The sequence below is a fragment of the Heteronotia binoei genome, chromosome 5, assembly GCF_032191835.1.
Source record: "Heteronotia binoei isolate CCM8104 ecotype False Entrance Well chromosome 5, APGP_CSIRO_Hbin_v1, whole genome shotgun sequence".
In the NCBI taxonomy this organism is placed as follows: Eukaryota; Metazoa; Chordata; class Lepidosauria; order Squamata; family Gekkonidae; genus Heteronotia; species Heteronotia binoei.
The window spans coordinates 82,767,321-82,786,079 of NC_083227.1; the positions used below are offsets into that span (position 1 = coordinate 82,767,321).

General features: G+C 45.2%; 1 long non-coding RNA gene across 1 annotated transcript in view; it reads left to right on the forward strand.

The window, feature by feature from the left end:
* The first annotated feature begins 2,595 nt into the window (after nucleotides 1-2,595).
* The window catches only part of LOC132571485 (uncharacterized), a 71,960-nt gene continuing 55,796 nt past the window's right edge, over nucleotides 2,596-18,759 (forward strand). Inside the window, exon 1 of the long non-coding RNA XR_009555394.1 lies at nucleotides 2,596-2,752. This is a non-coding gene — a long non-coding RNA (uncharacterized LOC132571485). The remainder of the gene's footprint in view (nucleotides 2,753-18,759) is intronic.

An 18,759-nucleotide genomic window follows, 5' to 3' on the forward strand; every position in this document is an offset into this window, starting at 1 on the left:
AAAGCCTGTGGAACAGCTCCATTTTACAGGCTCTACAGAAGGCTAATAAGCCAGGTAGGGCCTGGATCTCAGTAGGGAGCTGATTCCACCAGGTCAGGGCCAGGACTGAAAAAGTCCTGCCCCTAGTTGAGGCGAGGCGGATATCTCTTGGGCTGGGGATGGCTAACAGATTTTGGAAGGCTGAACATAATGACCTCCTGGGCATATATGGAAGGAGACGGTCCCACAGGTATGTTTGTCCCAGGCCGCATAAGGCTTCAAATGTTAGAACTAAAACTTTGAAGTGGATCCAGTACTCAATGGGCAGCCAGTGCAGACTGCGGAGTGCCAGCCAAATGTCCACCCATTAAGGTGGTGCAGTCAGCAGGCGAGCCACCGCATTCTACACCCGCTGCAGTTTCTGGATCAATCTCAAGGGTAAGCCAGCGTAGAGTGAGTTACAGTAGTCTAGTCTGGAAGTGAGCATTGCATGGATCACTGTAGCCAGGTCCCGGAGGGATAGATATGGTACTAGCTGCCTGATCTGCCGAAGATAACAAAAGGAAGACCTGGCAACCATTGTGATCTGGGCCTCCATGGAAAGGGAGGAATTCAAGGTCACTCCTAAGCTCCTCACCTGTTGGGTTGGCACCAATGTGGCACCATCCAAAGCTGGGAGCTTGATGCTGGGAGCTGGGAGCTCAATGCCCATTATAATTATATAAACACAACAACAAGGTTTGTGGCTTATTTTCATTTCTATATAGTATCTGCAATAATTGTTATACATTTTTATTCCTGCAAGTCATTTTGGAAGTCAATTTTTGTTTGAACAATGGGTGAAATACAACCACTTAGGCAGCATTTTGCCTAAATTTAATAGATGGGGGGGGGGAATAGATGGAAAACTATCCTTAGACTATGAAGATTAGGTCCAGGGCTTCACCCGGGGGTTTGGAGGCCAGAAAAGGAGATGAGGATAGGCATTCTTGGGTATATATTTAGTGATCAAGCCCAAAGCCTCTGATTCCTTCTAGCAACATGACTGGACATTGGGGTCTTGACTTTTGAGTGGCATCAGCCATAAAGGATACTCATAGGACTAACGTATGAAGACCTTCTTCAAGGTCCTAGCACTGAGTGGTAGAAAGAAGTTGAGTGGTCCGAAGATATTCTGCTTGAGCAAAATTATAATGTATGCAGGGGAGGCCAATGGTAGCTCTCCAGATGTTTTTTGCCTACAACTCCCATCAGCCCCAGCCAGCATGGCTAATGGCTGGGGCTGATGAGAGTTGTAGGCAAAAAACATCTGGAGAGCTACCATTGGCCACCCCTGTTATAGAGTCTCAGAATGCTGTGTCTATATGTCTGATTCTTCCCCTGCAGCTCTATCTTTTCTTTTTTCTTTTAAAATAAATTGTATTCATTTTAAACGAGACACACACACACACAAAAGGGGGGGGACTAGGAATAATTATCACTCTATAAATAAATCAAAGACAAACATGAAAAGGAACCTTCTAAATCACCAACATAAAAAACAAGATGATAAGAAAAAAAGATAATGTACAAGAAATATTGAATCAAAGTATTGACAGAGGGCTTAATATTCAGCATGGTTTGGAAATTTATCTTACAGGTATAGCTAAGAGAGAGTGAGAAAACACTGATGGCGTTAAGGATTGTTATTTTCCTAAGAATTATTCTTTATATACTTCTATATCTATCTCTATCTTTTATCTATCTTTAAACTTGAACATTTGTTGCTATCCAGAATGACTGCCTAATTATACAAGACTGCAACATGAAAATTTCCAAAAAGTATTTTAGGAATTTGCAAAACTTGCACACACCTCATGATGGAGAGATCTAACGAAAAGTGCCCACTCTTACTTTACCACTTATCAGAAGCAGTTGGGAAAGGAAGTTCAGCTACATAAGAAGTTACTGAGAAGACCTCCAAAACAGAATGGACAGCACTGGCTAGTCTGAACATGCTTAAGGTGGCTGGGAGAAAATGAAGAAGAGAATGAGGAAATCCAGGCTTGTATAGCCCAAGGGTCACAAAAAACTCATGGGATGAAATTATCAGATTTTCAACAAAAGGCAAGGGCATAGTGATGGAAATATTTGAAGTGGGTTTGAGCACATACACTGCCATGACTTCAGAAATGTAACTGAAAAGAAAGATTTTATGTTAGTCCTCAACATTGAGAATAAGCAGATGCAACCTGCATTATGGTGTTACATCACTTGAAAAAAGTTTTTAAAAATATGTTAGGAATACAGAATAGTCTTTTTATAAGCTGCTCTCTGTGTTTATGCCTTTTGAAGGGCAGAAATCTGCATAATGCACCAGTTCTGATGATGCATCTGAAGTGCAGGCAGAGACAAGAAAAAAAATAAGACTTTTTGGACAGCAAGGTTAATCTGGGTGGAGCCAACCATTGATGTCATAAAGGTAGTAGAAAGAATGTTCTAGAAAGTGTTTCAAATGACAGAGTTCAAGAGATGGCAGAAGAGCACTTTCTAACCTTACACACAAGACATAAAGCCTATCATTTCAAAGAAGATTTTAAGCTCCCTTTTACTGGTATCCAAAACTGCTAGTCAAGTCACCCCAACAATCGTTCAGGTCTCAAAAGTGAGGAAAACCAAAGTTGATGGGAAGGCCTAGAATTCAGTGATCATACTTAAAGCTCTTGCTGAAAAACAAGATAAGCAACCATTGTCTAATCAAATGAGCAGAGGACTACATCCAGCAAACCCAAGTGTAAGTGCTTCCTGTTATCAGCCTTAATCTGGGCATGGGCACAAGAATGGGTAGAGAGAGAGAGAAGGAAAGGGGGGTAGAGGAAAGGTGGAGAGCGTGATGCAGGGGAAAGGAAAGGGTATTTTGGTTTAGAGATAGTGTCTTGCAGTGCTGATTCATTAGCTTTAATCAGATCTTAGTGTTGTTTTCCCCTCAGTATCTATTGTGGGTGTCCGTTGATGTTCTTGAGAATTTATCTTTCTCATTTGAGCTGCGTTTTTCCACCTAGCTTCTCTTCTTTGTTTGAGAATTATTTAAAAATAAAGTGCCTCTTTATAAAAAATATATATATTCTGCTCTTTTAAGGGGGAAATGATAGAATTAATGAGCAAAGTTGTAGCCAAAGGTCCCTGGTTGATAGACTGCACCCAAAGAGTGCTTGTGAATGATTCCTCACCCTCTCTGGAGAGGAGTGACAAGTTGAGTGCCTCAGGGATATGTCTTGGGACCTGTTTTGTTCAACATCATTTAAATGGTTTGGATAAAGGAAAAGAGGGAATGCTTATTAAATTTGCAGATGATATTGAGTAGGGAAGGATAGCAAATATGGTAGAAGACAGAGTCAGGATACAGGATGATCCTAATAGGATGGAAAACTGTGCTAAACATATGAAATTAATTTCAACAGGACTAAATGTAAAAGTTCTGCATTTAGGTAGCAAAAATCAAATGCGTAATTATAGATAGGGAAGACTTGTCTTGGCAGTAGCATGTGCAAAAAGAATCTAGGGGTCTTAATAGATTGTACACTGAACACGAGTTAGCAGTGTGATGCAGTAGCTTAATAAGCAAATGTGATTTTGAGCTGTATAGTGTCCAGATCATATGAAGTGATGGTATAACTTTACTCTGCTCTGGTTAGACCTCACCTAGATTATTATGTTCAGTTTTGGGCACCACAATTTAAGAAGGATATAGACAAACTGGAACGTGTCCAGAGGAGGGCAACAAAGATGTAGAGAGGTCTGGAGATCAAGTCCTATGAGGAAAGGTTGAAAGAGCTGGGTATGTCTAACCTGGAGAGGAGGCAATTGAAAGATGAGATGATCACCATCTTTAAGTACTTGAAGGGCTGTTGCATAGAGGATGGTACTGAGTTGTTTTCTGTGGCCCCAGAAAGTCAGACCAGAACCAACAAGTTGAAATTAAATCAAAAGAGTTTTTGGCTAAAACATCAGGAGGAATTTCCTGACAGAGTGGTTCCTCAGTGGAACAGGCTTCCTTGGAAGGTGATGGGCTCTCCTTCTTTGAAGGTTTTTAAACAGAGGCTAGATGGCCATCAGACAGCAATGCTGATTCTCTCAGGCAGATCATGAGAGGAAGGGTAGGAAAGACTGTATCAGTGCTTAGTTCTTATGGCCCTTTCTTACACAATCAGGGAAATGCTGATTGCCACTTTGGGGTTGGGAAGCAATTTTCTCCAGACTAGTTGAGCCAGAGATCTTGGAGGGCTTTTTAAAGTAATCTTCTGGGTACAGAGTAAGTGCCATGGAGGTATGGGGTGGTGGTGGTTGTGAATTATCTGCATTGTGCATGGGGTTGGATTAGATGACCCCTGAGGTATCTCTCAACTCTATGGTTCTCTTCTATGTCTCAAGTTACACTTTTCACAGATCCTTGCTCCCATATTAACCTTTAAAATTCTTATTTAGACCATGTTTCTGCAAATTATTTCCTGTGATACTGGTTTGAACTCCTTAGCAAGGCTCAACAAGTGGTTAACGATGCAATCCCATCCAAAATTCCCCAGTCTAAGGAGAGCTTTGAGAATCTGGCATAAGATTATACTGTAAAATGACTGTATAAACGCTTGGGGCTCTTTAGCTTGGAGAAATGTCGACTGCGGGGTGACATGATAGAGGTTTACAAGATTATGCATGGGATGGAGAAGGTAGAGAAAGAAGTACTTCTCTCCCTTTCTCACAATACAAGAACTCGTGGACATTCAATGAAATTGCTGAGCAGTCGGGTTAGAACGGATAAAAGGAGGTACTTCTTCACCCAAAGGGTGATTAACATGTGGAATTCACTGCCACAGGAGCTGGTGGTGGCTACAAGCATAGCCAGCTTCAAGAGGGGGTTAGATAAAAATATGGAGCAGAGGTCCATCACTGGCTATTAGCCACAGTGTGTGTGTGTGTGTATAAATTTTTTGGCCACTGTGTGATACAGAGTGTTGGACTGGATGGGCCATTGGCCTGATCCAACATGGCTTCTCTTATGTTCTTATGGGCCACTGTAGTCACCATATGCTCATGGCCAAGAAAGGTTCCACAAAGGGCAAATAGCTGAGTGGCTCACAAATGCTAGATTTCCTTTAAAACCCAGGCAGAATGAGACTTATATGGACAGGAGTTGGTAGGAGACTTGTGACCCAAAACAACCTCTGTTGCCTGCCAGATATCCAGAGTGGAAAATGGGCTCCAGTATCAAGAGTTTGTCAGCCGTAGGCCCCTCTCCAATTTCTGTCCTACGGGCACTTTCAGCAATCCAGAGAGGCTGCTTTTTTTTTCTGTTAGGAAGTCTGTGTGCTGAAGGTGCTGAGCTGTGCACAGCTACATTGGCTAAGCTTCTATGTAAACATCTGTTGTTAATTCAGTCCAGAATTTTTGCAAACAGAATTTTCATTTGTTGCCCCATTCTTCGTCTCCTCCTCCTTCTCTCTCAATTATTATTTACATTTGTAGAGGGGAAGAATTTAATATGCAAATGAAAAGAGCTATTTGAACAAGGTGCAAAGATTCTCCTTATTTAATATTTTATTATGCTTGCATCCATTGCTCCCTTACACTGAGGGCTAAAAAAAAAAATACTGTCTGGATCCCCAGTTAGTATAGAAAAGAGGCAAAGAGAGCCCCAGTTGGGCAGAAAGACAGGATAGAAATGTTTTAAATAAAAATTAAATCATTGTGGAGAAAGAAAAAATAGGGTATATAATCCAGAAGTAACTTTGGTGTGGTCTGAAGATAAAATTGTCCATAATGGTTCATGTGTAAATATATCCTTCCATATGTGTGCATCCATGCTTCTTGATGAGCCCTTACTTCTACTGATAGTGAGCCATAGTTTGAAGCATGATGTGGAGCATTTGTATACTGAAATAATAAAAGATAATTGGGGCTGGGGGGCTAAAGGAAAGGGGTGTCATTCAGGTTTCAAAGATGGCATGCAAAAAGCAACTAATTATATCCTTGTGAAGCAGCTGACGAGAGAATCAGCACAGGGTTGCTTTACATGGCTATTTTTCATCCTGTTAAATCAACCTGAATAGATTTTATCATGAGTTAAAAAGGCACATCGTTGTTTAAGTTTCAGCCCTTCCTTGTAAAATTTGCCAAAAAGGCATTGATCAAGGGCATAATGGTTCATGTTAGAGGGACATTAAATATTTCTGCATGTGATGACAGTAGGGTTGTCAGGCCATGCTTGGCAACCACTGGGAGCTTGGGGGGGCATGGGGGAGCACCAGTTGCATGACCATGATGTTACTTCTGGAGAAAATTGGAAGAAATGTGACATCACTCTGGAAATCACTGGAAACTCTGTGGTAAAACCATAGATTTCCTTTCCCAGAGAATCATAAAGTGATCAGAAGTGATGTTACACCACAAGTGATGCTAGTACTTTTAATTTTTTTTTATTCTACCAGCACTCTGTGGGGTGGTGGGCAACATGATAACTTCATGATACCAAAAACGAATACTCAGTGATTATGTGAATTGGCCCTAGTTACACACAGATCTTGTACATAGTACATTTCAGAAGAGGCCACTTAGTTGCTTGCCACAACCTGGTTAGGTGCTTGGGGTAACTATGGCAGGAAAAGCATCACTGTGTCAATGGGAATTTGCTGCAAGTGATTTCACATCACCAACATGATGCCAATATGATGATTCAGGATTTGGAGAAAATTCTGTGGCTTTACCATAGAGTTTTCCCAAACTCTTAAAGCATTGTATCATCATCATGTCAGCTCCAGAAGTGATGTTGGCAGCTCTGCAGGATTTCAGTGATCCTAGTATGCCAGTGACATCAACTCCATGGTAGTGACATCAGTTCTGAGGTTTTGCTGAAAGTGATGTCAATGCATCAATGTCATCTTTTTGTGCATTCTCCTCCTAAGGTTGCTATCTCTGAGTTGAGAAGTTCCTGTACATTCATTTATGGAGTATAGGTCTGACAGTTTGTATTTGGCTTGGTGGGTCACAAGTAGTGTTCCTTCTAAGCTGAGTTAGTGTGAGCTAGCTCACAGATTTCTAGCCTCCAGCTCAGACATTTTTGTCTTAGCTCAGGAAGGATGACCCCAGAGCACAATAATTTATGCAGTAGCTCACAACTTTAATACCAGTAGCTCACAAAGTAGAATTTTTTTATCCCACCAGACTCTGCAGTTTAGAGGGAACACTGGTCACAAGTTGTACAGTCCTAAGCCAGGGTAAAATCCTTCTCCTTGACATGGTTGTTTTATATGTGTAGAAAGTTTATTGTCAGTGGAGGAGCATTCAAGCATGTGATCTGAAGGGATACATTCCACCAAGAGCCTCACCCTGTGATAATGCTGATCAGGTAGCTTAGTTCTTAAATAAGTGCTAAAGTGCATGGAATGAAGTCCCTAGGAGTCAGCCGCATTATAATTAACATTTTAAAAATGCCCCCCCTTTGAGACTGTAGGAAATAATGGTCAGAATGACCGTGAGATCACATTGCTATATCCAGCCCCCCCTTGCAATGGCTTAAAAAACCTTATCAAGATATGTCAAAATCTGGACTGCAAGTTCTCCAGGGTAGAATAGAACTTATTTCTAATCAGTGCACTGTGCACAACTATAGTACCCTATAATTAGTAAAGTAATTATCTTCTTAAGCCAAATGAACTGCAGCAATCACCAGCTCTACTGGGGTTATACCATTCTGCTGCATTTTGTTAAGTGCGTGAATCAGGCTGGGGTGACCTGTTGCTAATAAGAAGTGGTTCTCTTTGTGTTGTTCCGGATATAAATGTCTTTTTCCAGGATTTCTGCTTGGCCTTTCAAACTCCCCCCCCACACACACTACACTCTAGGGTTGCCAGTTCCCCATCAGGTGGGAGACCTCCTCCCCTGCCCTTCCTGCAACCACTCAGTTGAGCATCAAGAGAAAAATGGGGGTGGGTGATAACCAGCATCCTGATGTGATAACATCACTTCCAGTTCAACCAGAAGTAATGTTACAGTGTCTGTTATTTATTGGGGCTGGAGTTTGGCCTTAGGGCCAGCAGAGACTTGGCTGAGCTTGAGACACCAGAACAATAGCCACCAGGATGAGAGAAGGTGGCCTATGATGGATCGCTGGGCCAGCTGTTAATCTACAGTTGTATTTAATGGTTTTTTGGGTGGGGTTAATTGCATGCATATAAGCAGGGCCATTGGCAGCCAAGTGGTAGTTCCCTTTGCCCTGAGCCAACGAGTTTTGGAAGCCCTGCATGAGACTCACCCGAGCATCGTTAAAATGAAAGCACTCACCCGGAGCTATGTGTGGTGGCCAGGGATGGGCAGTGAAATTGAGCCTGGGTCAAGCGATGTCAGGCCTGCCAGGAAACCCTGCCAGAATCTCCCTGCGCCCTGGTGCAACACTGGGAGTCCACCTGCAACCCATGGTCCCGGTTGCACTTGGACTTTGCGGGCCCCTTCCAGGGGCAAATATTCTTTATTTTGGTGGACTCATACACCAAGTGGTTGGAGGTAGTCCCAGTCACTTTCACCTCCTCCTGAGCAGAGCTCCGAGCGTTCTGTAGGATTTTCTGCACACACGGCATCCCGGACACGGTGGTCACAGACAATGGAACGGCCTTCACTTCAGAGGAGTTCCAAGAGTTTCTGGGTCACTACCTCATCAGGCACATCAGCTCTGCCCCATTCTATCTGGCCACTAATGGACAGGTAGAACGGATGGTGTGTACCATGAAAGAGTCTCTCCAGCAATTAATTCATGGGGACTGGGACCACCGATTAGCTGCATTCCTTTTCGGCGATCGAGTAATCCCTAGTACTACCACAGGTCGCAGCCCTGCAGAGTTTCTCATGGGCCTTCACCTGACAACCAGACTGGACTGTCTCCACCCAGATAGAGCCCCCGAACCTTGGCTGTAATCAGAGTGCCAGGAGGCACCCTGAGGATTTTTTCCAGGAGACTCCATATATGCCCGGAACTTTGGCAGCAGCTCCGCATGGATCCCTGCCCAAGTCATCTGAGTCACGGGCCCAGTTTTGTATGAGGTATCGAGCGATGGGGGCCAAATCCTGCGCAGACAAGTGGATCATCTCTGCCACCGCATGCTCCCTGCCGAGCCAGACACTACCACAGACTCTGCGGAGCAACCCCGGTCAGTGCCGCTGCAGGAGCCAGTGCGAGTTAGTGCCCAGCCAGACCGCCAGGAATCGGAGGAACCCCAACAGAGCACCTCTGACATCGGGAACCCTTCAACCACTCCCCCGCTGCAGTCTTCCAGCAGCCCGGCACCGGCAACCCAAACAAGGGACCCAGACTTCCCAACCACACCTGGTGGGCTTTGTCGGTCCAACCGGGAGTGGCAGAAACCAGCACATCTTAAAGACTATGTTTGTTAGGTGTTGGGAAACTTTGGAGTGTTATGTATTGGGAATGGAGTTTGGCCTTAGGGCAGCAGAGACTTGGCTGAGCTTGAGACCCCAGAACAACAGCCACCAGGATGAGAGAAGGTGGCCTATCATGGATCGTTCGGCCAGCTGTTAACCTATAGTTGTGTTTAATGGGTTTTGGGTGGGGTTAATTGCATGCATATAAGCAGGGCCATGGGCCCTGCTAGCCAGTTCTGTTTTTACCTTACTATTCTGAATCACTTATTAAAGAGCTGAATTCACTATCTCCTGTCGTCTTCATGCTTTGAATCCAGTACATTTTAGTGTCACTGATGATGCTCTGGCATCCTGTCCTGTTCCTAAAGACTGCATCAAATTGCCCCCCCCCCAAGTTGAAATGAAGAGTCAGACACAATGCATTGGTATAAATAAAGGGCCACTTTATTAATCATCATAATAAAAATGGCAAGGGCACCCAAACTGTGGCCTGGTCAGTGCTAGGGATCTCAGCAGACCGCTTCCCTGCCATTCGCGGGCGAGAGATCCAGCCCCCAGCCGGAGCTGTGTGACACAGCTCCTGCTAGGCCGGCCCAGCAGGGAGGCACACCCCAGAGGGCCCAACCACCAGATGCACGTCTCAATGGAAAGCACCCTCTAGTCGAGCCTCCGGGACAGTCTGCATTCTCCCCACTCCAGGTCATCAAACCCCAAGATTGATCATGCCAGACCCCTAAATCCACAAAAGAGGGATGTTTCATGGTCCTCCCCTAGCCGCATAGTACCCTAATCCAGAAAACCTGCCACCCCTAAGGCCAAGTCTCTACTTAGGGCTTAGCACCTACCGGGAACCCCAAGGCTACCCGCAGTCCTTGCCGGAGATCCCTCAAGAAAAGCATGTTACCCTTTTCTGAGAGATGTACCCCATCCCCTCTGTAGAGGTCAGGAAATTTCGTGGAAATATCCGGATGGGGCAGATAGTGGCCGAACCCCCCTTCCAATGCCTTCCTAATTTCCTTATTAGCTTTGTAGCGTGCCCTCTCAATAGCTGCAGGGTTCCACGCACTGTACCAAACAAGGCGGGGAATCATGGCTGACCAAATTATAGTGGTCCCAGGCCATCGCTCCCTAATGTACTGAAAATCCTCATGGGCCTGCCAGACTAACGCCTTGCCTTTTACTAGCCTGAGATCATTCCCTCCCAGGTGAATAATTAAAACCTGAGGAGGAAGGCCCATACTCCCTTGGAATAACAAAGGCAGCAGGCCCAGCCACTGAAAGCCCTGGTGCCCCTGCCACTTGATACAAACATATTGGCTGAGTCCCAGCTGAGAGCTAACCGAAGTTCTCCGCACCTGATGAGCGGCCCAAAACACATGGCTATGGTCACAGACGAGAACTCAGCTCCTCTGGCTAGGAACAACAGCATCTAAAAAGAAAAAACAGTCAAACGAGAACATAAACCAGTAACATTACAGCCAAACAAGCAAAGCTAGGGACTGAGCAAAGGTTGAACATAACAATTGTAAGCTGATGAGCACCAACATCCCAAGTGCTGAATGGAGGAGGAAGGATACCCCAGGGCAGCAGCTGTCGAAGCTGCCCCAATTCTAAAGGAGTGGGTCCCAAACCGCATCCCAGACAACCCCAGCTCATCTAAAGCTCGTTATGTCACAGTCCAAAACTGATGCTTTGTCAGTGGGCTACCATTATTGTGACAGAACAAAAACCCTTCCTTGGATCCCTGAGCTGCCAAATAAGCAGTCAAAGCATAAACTGGGCACAGCTCAAGCTTGGAACAGGTGCCAAGCTCAAGCACGGTACCTCTTTGACCCTGGTCCATCTTAGAACAACGGACAGTAATGACTGCTTTGCCCTCAGATAACCTCAGGTCCCGTAACAGCAAAGCATTACCAGAAACATCGTTTCTGGACCGAGCCACTAGCTCACTGACTCTAAAAGCCCCAAAAAAGGCTACCAAGGACGCAGCATGAAACAAAGAGGCCTCAAAATATGAAGCACACACCATGCCCCACACCCCCTTCAGACCCCTAAGAATCAGAGGGGAAATAGGTTTCCGTGCGTCCTGTCAAGGACCAGCCTCTCTGGCTCACCCCTCCAGTATTTTTCGGAGACGAAAACCAGCTGTTTCCTCCTTATAACCCAGCACCTTACTGGCAAAAGCCAATGCAGACAGGTGCCCCCTAATGGATCACACGGTCAGTCCCTTACCTCGTAGAGAAACACAGTAGTGGAGCAACTGCTCCACCGGGAGGGGCCAAACGCTGTGATACCCTACCTCAGCCCTGAAGTCCTCAAACTGCTGCATAGCACGTTCATAAGACTTCCTGGTGCTAGGCGCAATGGCTAGGCCTATCGCTCTGCAGGCCTCGGCTCTCCAATCAGCCATAGCTCCCGGGGCATTGACGCTGCCTCTCGATCGGCATCTGGGGCCAGCTGACGAAACCTCTCCATCTGTTTACGAGAGAGAGCATCAGCCACCCTGTTATTCACCCCAGGAACATGCTTGGCTAAAAACAATATGTTAAGCCGCAGACAACGCAGAGTGAAGGCCCTCACCAACCGCATAACCCGCTGGGATTTGGATGAAAGGGAATTAATGACATGGACTACTGCCATATTATCGCACCAAAAATGAACTGTGCGATTGGCCATATCCATCCCTCACAGCCAAACTGCAACCAGAATTGGAAAGAACTCGAGAAACATAAGATCTCGGTTCACTCCTCCCTGCATCCAGGAGTCTGGCCAACCGACAGCGCACCAATGTCTGTGGAAACAGACTCCAAAACCCAAAGATCCAGCAGCATCAGACATAACCTGGAGCTCAGCTTCAAGCCTCATGTATTCTCTCCAAAAGGAGATCCCATTAAAGGACTCCAAAAATTCTTGCCAAACCCCCAAGGAGAGCTAGTTTGGTGTAGTGGTTAAGTGTGCGGACTCTTATCTGGGAGAACCGGGTTTGATTCCCCACTCCTCCACTTGCACCTGCTGGCATGGCCTTGGGTCAGCCATAGCTCTGGCAGAGGTTGTCCTTGAAAGGGCAGCTGCTGTGAGAGCCCTCTCCAGCCCCACCCACCTCACAGGGTGTCTGTTGTGGGGGAGGAAGGTAAAGGAGATTGTGAGCCGCTCTGAGACTCTTCGGAGTGGAGGGCGGGATATAAATCCAATATCTTCTTCTTCTTCTTCTTCAAATCTTCCCTCATGCTCCTGGTAACTTGTGTTCTATGCTGAGGCAAGCTTAGGCCTGCCATGGCGTCACAAAGCCTATGGAGAAAGGCCCGCCCAGGGTCAACCACTTTGCAAGCAAAGTTAAGATGCCCAACCAGCTGCTGCAACTCAATCAAGAAGAAAGGAATGAATCCTGTTCCTTAAATCTACTAGTTTTTGGAAAGGTATTCTGTACAGCTGCCCCAGGGTATCCAGCTCGATCCCAAAAAAGATCAGTTTTTGGGCTGGACCCTCCATCTTTTCCTGAGCTAAAGGAACCCCAAGTTCTGCGGCCAGCTCCATAAAGCCAGACAGCAGCTGTGCACAACAACCAGTCCCCACGGGACCCACAAAAAGGTAGTCATCCAAATAATGAATGACATCTTGTAAACCCACTTTCTCGCGAACAGCCCATTCCAAGAATGTGCTGAAACACTCAAAAGCTGAACATGATACAGAGCAGCCCATTGGCAATGCTCTGTCCATGTAAAATTGACCCTCAAAAGAAAATCCCAAGAGCTCAAAATCAGCAGGATGAACTGGTAAAAGGTGAAATGCAGATTTAATATCGCATTTTGCCAATTCTGCCCCCACCCCACAGTGTCGTACCACAGCCATGGCCTGATCGAAGCTAGTATACCTAACGGAGCATAAATGCTCAGGAATCCCATCATTAATGGACTTCCCTTTGGGGAAGGAAAGATGGTGAATCAAGCGAAATTCCCTAGGTGCCTTTTTAGGCACCACGCACAAGGGGGAAACCCTAAGGTTAAGCACAGGAGGCTGGGGAAATGGGCCCAAAACCCTGCCCTCAGCCAACTCCTTGGCAATCTTATCTTTAACTACCTGCTCTAAACCCTTAACAGAACTAAGATTCCCAGATATAAACGGAACCTGGGGCCACTGAAAAGGGATCCTAAAACCGAACTTAAAACCTTTTAGCAGGTAAACGCTGTCAGCCCTCTGTGGGTACCTGGACAGCCAGTGCTCAAGAGGACCCACCTTTATCAGACTGGGTCCCTTTTCCAGCCTGATAACTTCCTCCCCCTCCTCCTGGTTTCTTTTGATTCTTATGTACCCGGGATTTAGGGCAGTTATTGAAGGAGTGAGACCCACCACACATAGGGCATTCGTGCTTGAACTGACAAGCCTTTCTGCTGCACACTCCCTGAGAACCGAACTCCCAACAAAGCAGGTGGGGTTGAACTGCCTGCCCCGCAGAACTGCGGGAAGAGGCTGCTGAAGCCATGGAGGTTGCACCTGACCTGGCCACCAAATGACCACTGTCAGAGTGGTCACCTAAATTCGGCCGGGCAGGAGACATGACCTGCAGCCATAGCTGTTGGTGAATGCAGTCCCACTGAAGGGAAGGGTACAATGCAGCCCTCACCTGGAATTCCTCATCATATTGAATCCAGGCAGGCCCACTAAACATAGAACTTTTTCACACAGCCTATGTATTCTGGTATGGAAGCTGGTCAGTTACTGAACAGTAACGGGTTTCTGCTGGCATTTCAGACAGACCCGACTCAGTAACTGGCTGCTACCAGAATACTGTCACCTTTTCACACAGTCCCGCAGCTGTCCCAGTAGTGAGGCATGCCTGAGTCGTTACTAACAAAGAGCAGCTTCTTCCAGTTTTCAACCCCTCCTTCCGGGTTGAAATCAGTATGGGGTACTGTGTGAAATGTCCAGTATCTAACCCAGGAGCAGTTTTCGCGCCCTTTTTCGCCCGCTGGTGCGCAATCTCCATTTTTTTGGGGGGAATGTCGGGCTAAGATCGCTATAGCACTATAGTGATGTATCACAACAGCATCACCATAGGGATGCCTGGGTTCCATTAAGATGCCAGAGATTGCCGCAGCTGAAACTTGGTAACTTATCTCAATGGAGCCTAACCATCGCTATGGTGGTGCTGTTGTGATACGTTGCTATAGCGCTATAGCGATCTTTGCCCGAGGTTCCCCCCCCCAAATAAGCCAGAGGTCATGCGCCAACAGGCGAAAACGGCTGGTGCTGGTGGAAGCGAGATAAAAGCGGAACAGTGTGAAATGGCTTGCTTCAATCATGGAACCCTACCAGGAAAAAAAACATGTGTCTGAAAACTCCCATCCCTGTCTCGGATTACTGCAAGGCGGCACAATACCGACTCCCTTCCGGTTTCCACCGGTAAGTGTGAAAAGGCCCATAGTGTATCCTTGCATCATCGAATTCAGGCAATATCTTGTTCCTACCTGCCTCACCTCTTAAAGTGGGAGAGAACAGAAAACAGAGCCTGGGAGGCAGTTTGGTGTAGTGGTTAAGTGTGCAGGCTCTTATCTGGGAGAAACAAGTTTGATTCCCCACTCCTCCACTTGCAGCTGCTGGAATGGCCTTGGGTCAGCCATAGCTATCATAGAGCTGTCTTTGAAAGGGCCCCACCTACCTCACAGGGTGTCTATTGTAGGGGAGGAAGGTAAAGGAGAGCTGCTCTGAGACGCTGAGATTCAGAGTGGAGGGCGGGGTATAAATCCAATATCTTTGTTGTGTATAGGAATTAATGATGTTATATTTTAAAGGTGCTCCTGCCTGGCTCATTGGGGACTCAGGAACAATGGGCAGTAGGATCCAAATCCTCACTGCCCTGCTTCAGTCACGGGCTCCCTACTGGTTTGAATGATCCAATGGCATGCTTGCATGGGAACCTGATGTATATATAGTTGGCCTCATTGGCCCAGTCCTCAGACTTTTTAGTGCAACCCTATACTATGCTGTATCTAATAAAAGAGCTGTGATCACTACCACCTCGCCTCTTAATTACATTGAACCTACTATATTACAATCTTCTTCTTCTAAATAGTGGTTGAACAGTGCAGGAGGAGATAGTTCTTCCGGTACTTTGCCCATCAGCCCTGGCTAGGAACAGATGCCACAGGCTCTTGTGCATGATGGAGAACCTTGCAAAATACTAGATCTTTGATCACATGTACAGTTGTGTGTGAACAGGATACAGAAAATATTCATGCAGTACTGACCAGGGATCATGGATGTCCTCTGTTTGTTCAGGGTGCCAGGTCTTTGGTTTGTAGGATCTATTATACTTTCAAGGTTTGGAGCTTCCAAGCGCCTTAAAAGGAATTCTTCCTCACAAGACTTTATAACAAAGTGTGAATTCAGTGGCACCTTTAAGACCAACAAAGTTTTATTCAAGATATAAGCTTTCATATGCAAGCACACTTCTTCAGATAATGATATGTCAATATTTGCCATGAGAATGAAAGCTCTTTATTAGCAAGCATACATCACATGACAAACATCTGTCCTCATCATTCTCTCCTGCATTATTAGATTATCACATGTACCTAAATTCTGGGAGAGAGAATCAAAGGCAATTTAAACCTCACTGCCCATTGGCAAATAAGCACTTGAAGCATACACCACTCAAACATGTTATAGAAAAGGAATTGGCCACCAATCTATTAATTACACCAAAACCTGGTGAGAGTAATTCAGGAGTGCAGCAAGAGTCCTAAAGTCAATGATTTGTCCTAGTTATGATTAACTTTTTTAAAGGAGTTTTCCCCCTGGTTTCACAGTGGTGCAAAAAGATACCATTGGCAAATAAACTGCACCCAGATAGCTCAGGAAGTGGCCAGCATGCGCTATGTTGAAAAGTAAGATGCAGGAGGGCCGTCCCTCAGAAAATAATTACTTGGAGCTAATCAGTATAACAGACGTGGGTTGCTGAACATCTCCTGGAAGATAAGTCTCCGATGCTTGATTCTGTGCAGTCCTTTCTGAGGCTCTGATAAGAAGGTGGTTGCTTTGTCAGGGTTACTCACTCACTTCTGAGCAGCACATGCAGCCCTGAGCTCCTTCAGATAAGACAAACATCTAAACGCCATTTCCGGAGATCCACTCCGTGCTTTGCACTCAGGCGATGCTTAGTCTTGTGGTTGGTTACCAGAGACTGAAGCCAGTGGTCTTGAAAACTGTATGAAAAAGCTCCACAGTAAAAGTGTCTGAGTCTGTATAATTCTTCCTCCTGGAGAATCCCATGACTTCTGGTTTAGAAGTATCAGAAACAAATGTTTGGTTTAATATGCCTTGTGTTAAGTATTCCCTGCACCAAATGCACAAACATGGAGATGCTCTCCTGGAGATGCTCTCCTGGAGCTATGAGGTATCTAGCATCCAAGTATGAATAGTGCATTCATCTGCTTCCTCATCAGTGTCTAACTGGGCAATATTAGTTCTTGAAATCCATGATATTGAAAGCTCACTCTCCCTTTTCATGATACTTTGAGTTGTCCAGAATATAGACTAGAAGTACAGGTGAGAAAAATGAGAAAGAAGCGGTTACATTTTAAAGTACATCCTTAAGACAATTTTGAAGACATTGCTATTACATTTTATGTTGTTTTTTGAAACAACAGTGATGTTCTGTAGAATTACTGAACTTGATTATTTCTAATATACTGCCAAGTTCTTTGGCAAAGCTGTGGAACTCATTGCTACCAGGTGTTGTGTTGACCAAGAATATAACTGAATAAATGGATTTGACGTATTAATGTTGAAACCTAAGCATATGTGCTGGTTTTTTCTAAGATGGTTGTAAGACATAAATCATGTTCAAGGTTCAGCCCAGGCTAGATGTTGGGAAAGAATAGAGGCATTTCATTCTGGTAGTTCTTCTGGGCTATCGTATTGCCCCACTCCTGTTGTCAACAGCCAATGATGAGAAGTGGGAGCAGGGAAAAGCACAGCAAGAAAACATTATGTTACATACTGGATAAACTGAGATGTTACTAGGGAGAGATCTGGAACAGCAGCAAGCAACTCTGTCTCTTGTAGTATCCAGTTAAGTCATGAAACCTACTCCTCATAGCTTTAGTAGTTCCCTGTGAAAGCAAGCCTTGAATATATGTTTTGATGTTCAGTGTGCAACTATGGGGTAGGGGGTTTTTTTGTTTTTGTAAAATGGAATGTTCTGGATTGGTTTGATTTGATTCAGTCTAAAATTTGCATTTGTGTTTTGTGAATGGACCATTTTTTGAGAAAGGAAGGCTAAGTTTTTTGAAATGGCTACCTAATCAAATAACAAACCGCTATAAAACTGCAACATTACCATCTTGTCCAAAACAAAGCCTATGTGAGGTTGCAGAGAGGAAAAAAACTAGAGGGACCAAATTTGTTGCAGCCCACAAAATCACAGACATGTGATCTGTTGTCATATGATGTTTGGAGTTGGTCTAGGTGATTTGCGGAGTTGTCAAGCCAGATGTGACTTGGTGATCTCCTAGATTTACAGCTCATCTCCAGACTACAGAGATCAATTCCCCTGTAGATAATGGCTGCTTTTGGCGGTAGGCCATCTGGCATTATACATTGCTGAGACCCATCCCAAGGCTGCATCCCCAAATCTTCAGGAATTTCCCAACCCAGAGCTGACAACTCTATGAGTTTTCAATGAATTTTTCTTCAGGGATGGCTCTGTGCAGCCCTGGGGCTGGGTACTGATAGGTGATCCTTATTTCCCCCAAGCAGTGAGAATTCTAGTAGTAAATAGGGATGGGCACAAACTGAGAAACAAACTGCAATTTGATCATGAACTGGGCTGGTTCACAGTTAATTTCAAACTGTTTTGTTTGGTCATGCCATTCATGAATCAAAAAACAAACCACATTTTTTCCATGGTGGTTCATTTGATTCATTTTTATGGTTTGTTCTCCAGATGGCCTGGCACCGATTCAGTCAATTCCTAGACAACTCTGGGGGCGTACTTGTGGAGAGTCCATAGCTTGATTGGCAGCTCTGGGAGCCACCCATGGGGTTCCCATTCTGCTCTATGGGAGCAGATTATATACCAGTATAATACCATACCCTGACTCAACTGCCTTCACTTTGCAACACGAAGAGAGATGAGTTAGTTCAGTTGTTGTTTGCTGCATGGCTGATTTAGGGAGGCTTTGAGGGATTTCCCCCCCCCCCAGCTGGGAAGGTGTTCCTTGCTGAGGTTTCAGGGACTACAGGTATCCCCAGGTGCTTTCCTGGGGACACCTGATTTGGAGGGCTATAACTCGGACATTCCAAATCCAACTTGGACATTCCAAAATTCAACCTTTGCCAAACTTAGAGGGCTGGTGGAGGAGATCCTGCTGAAGG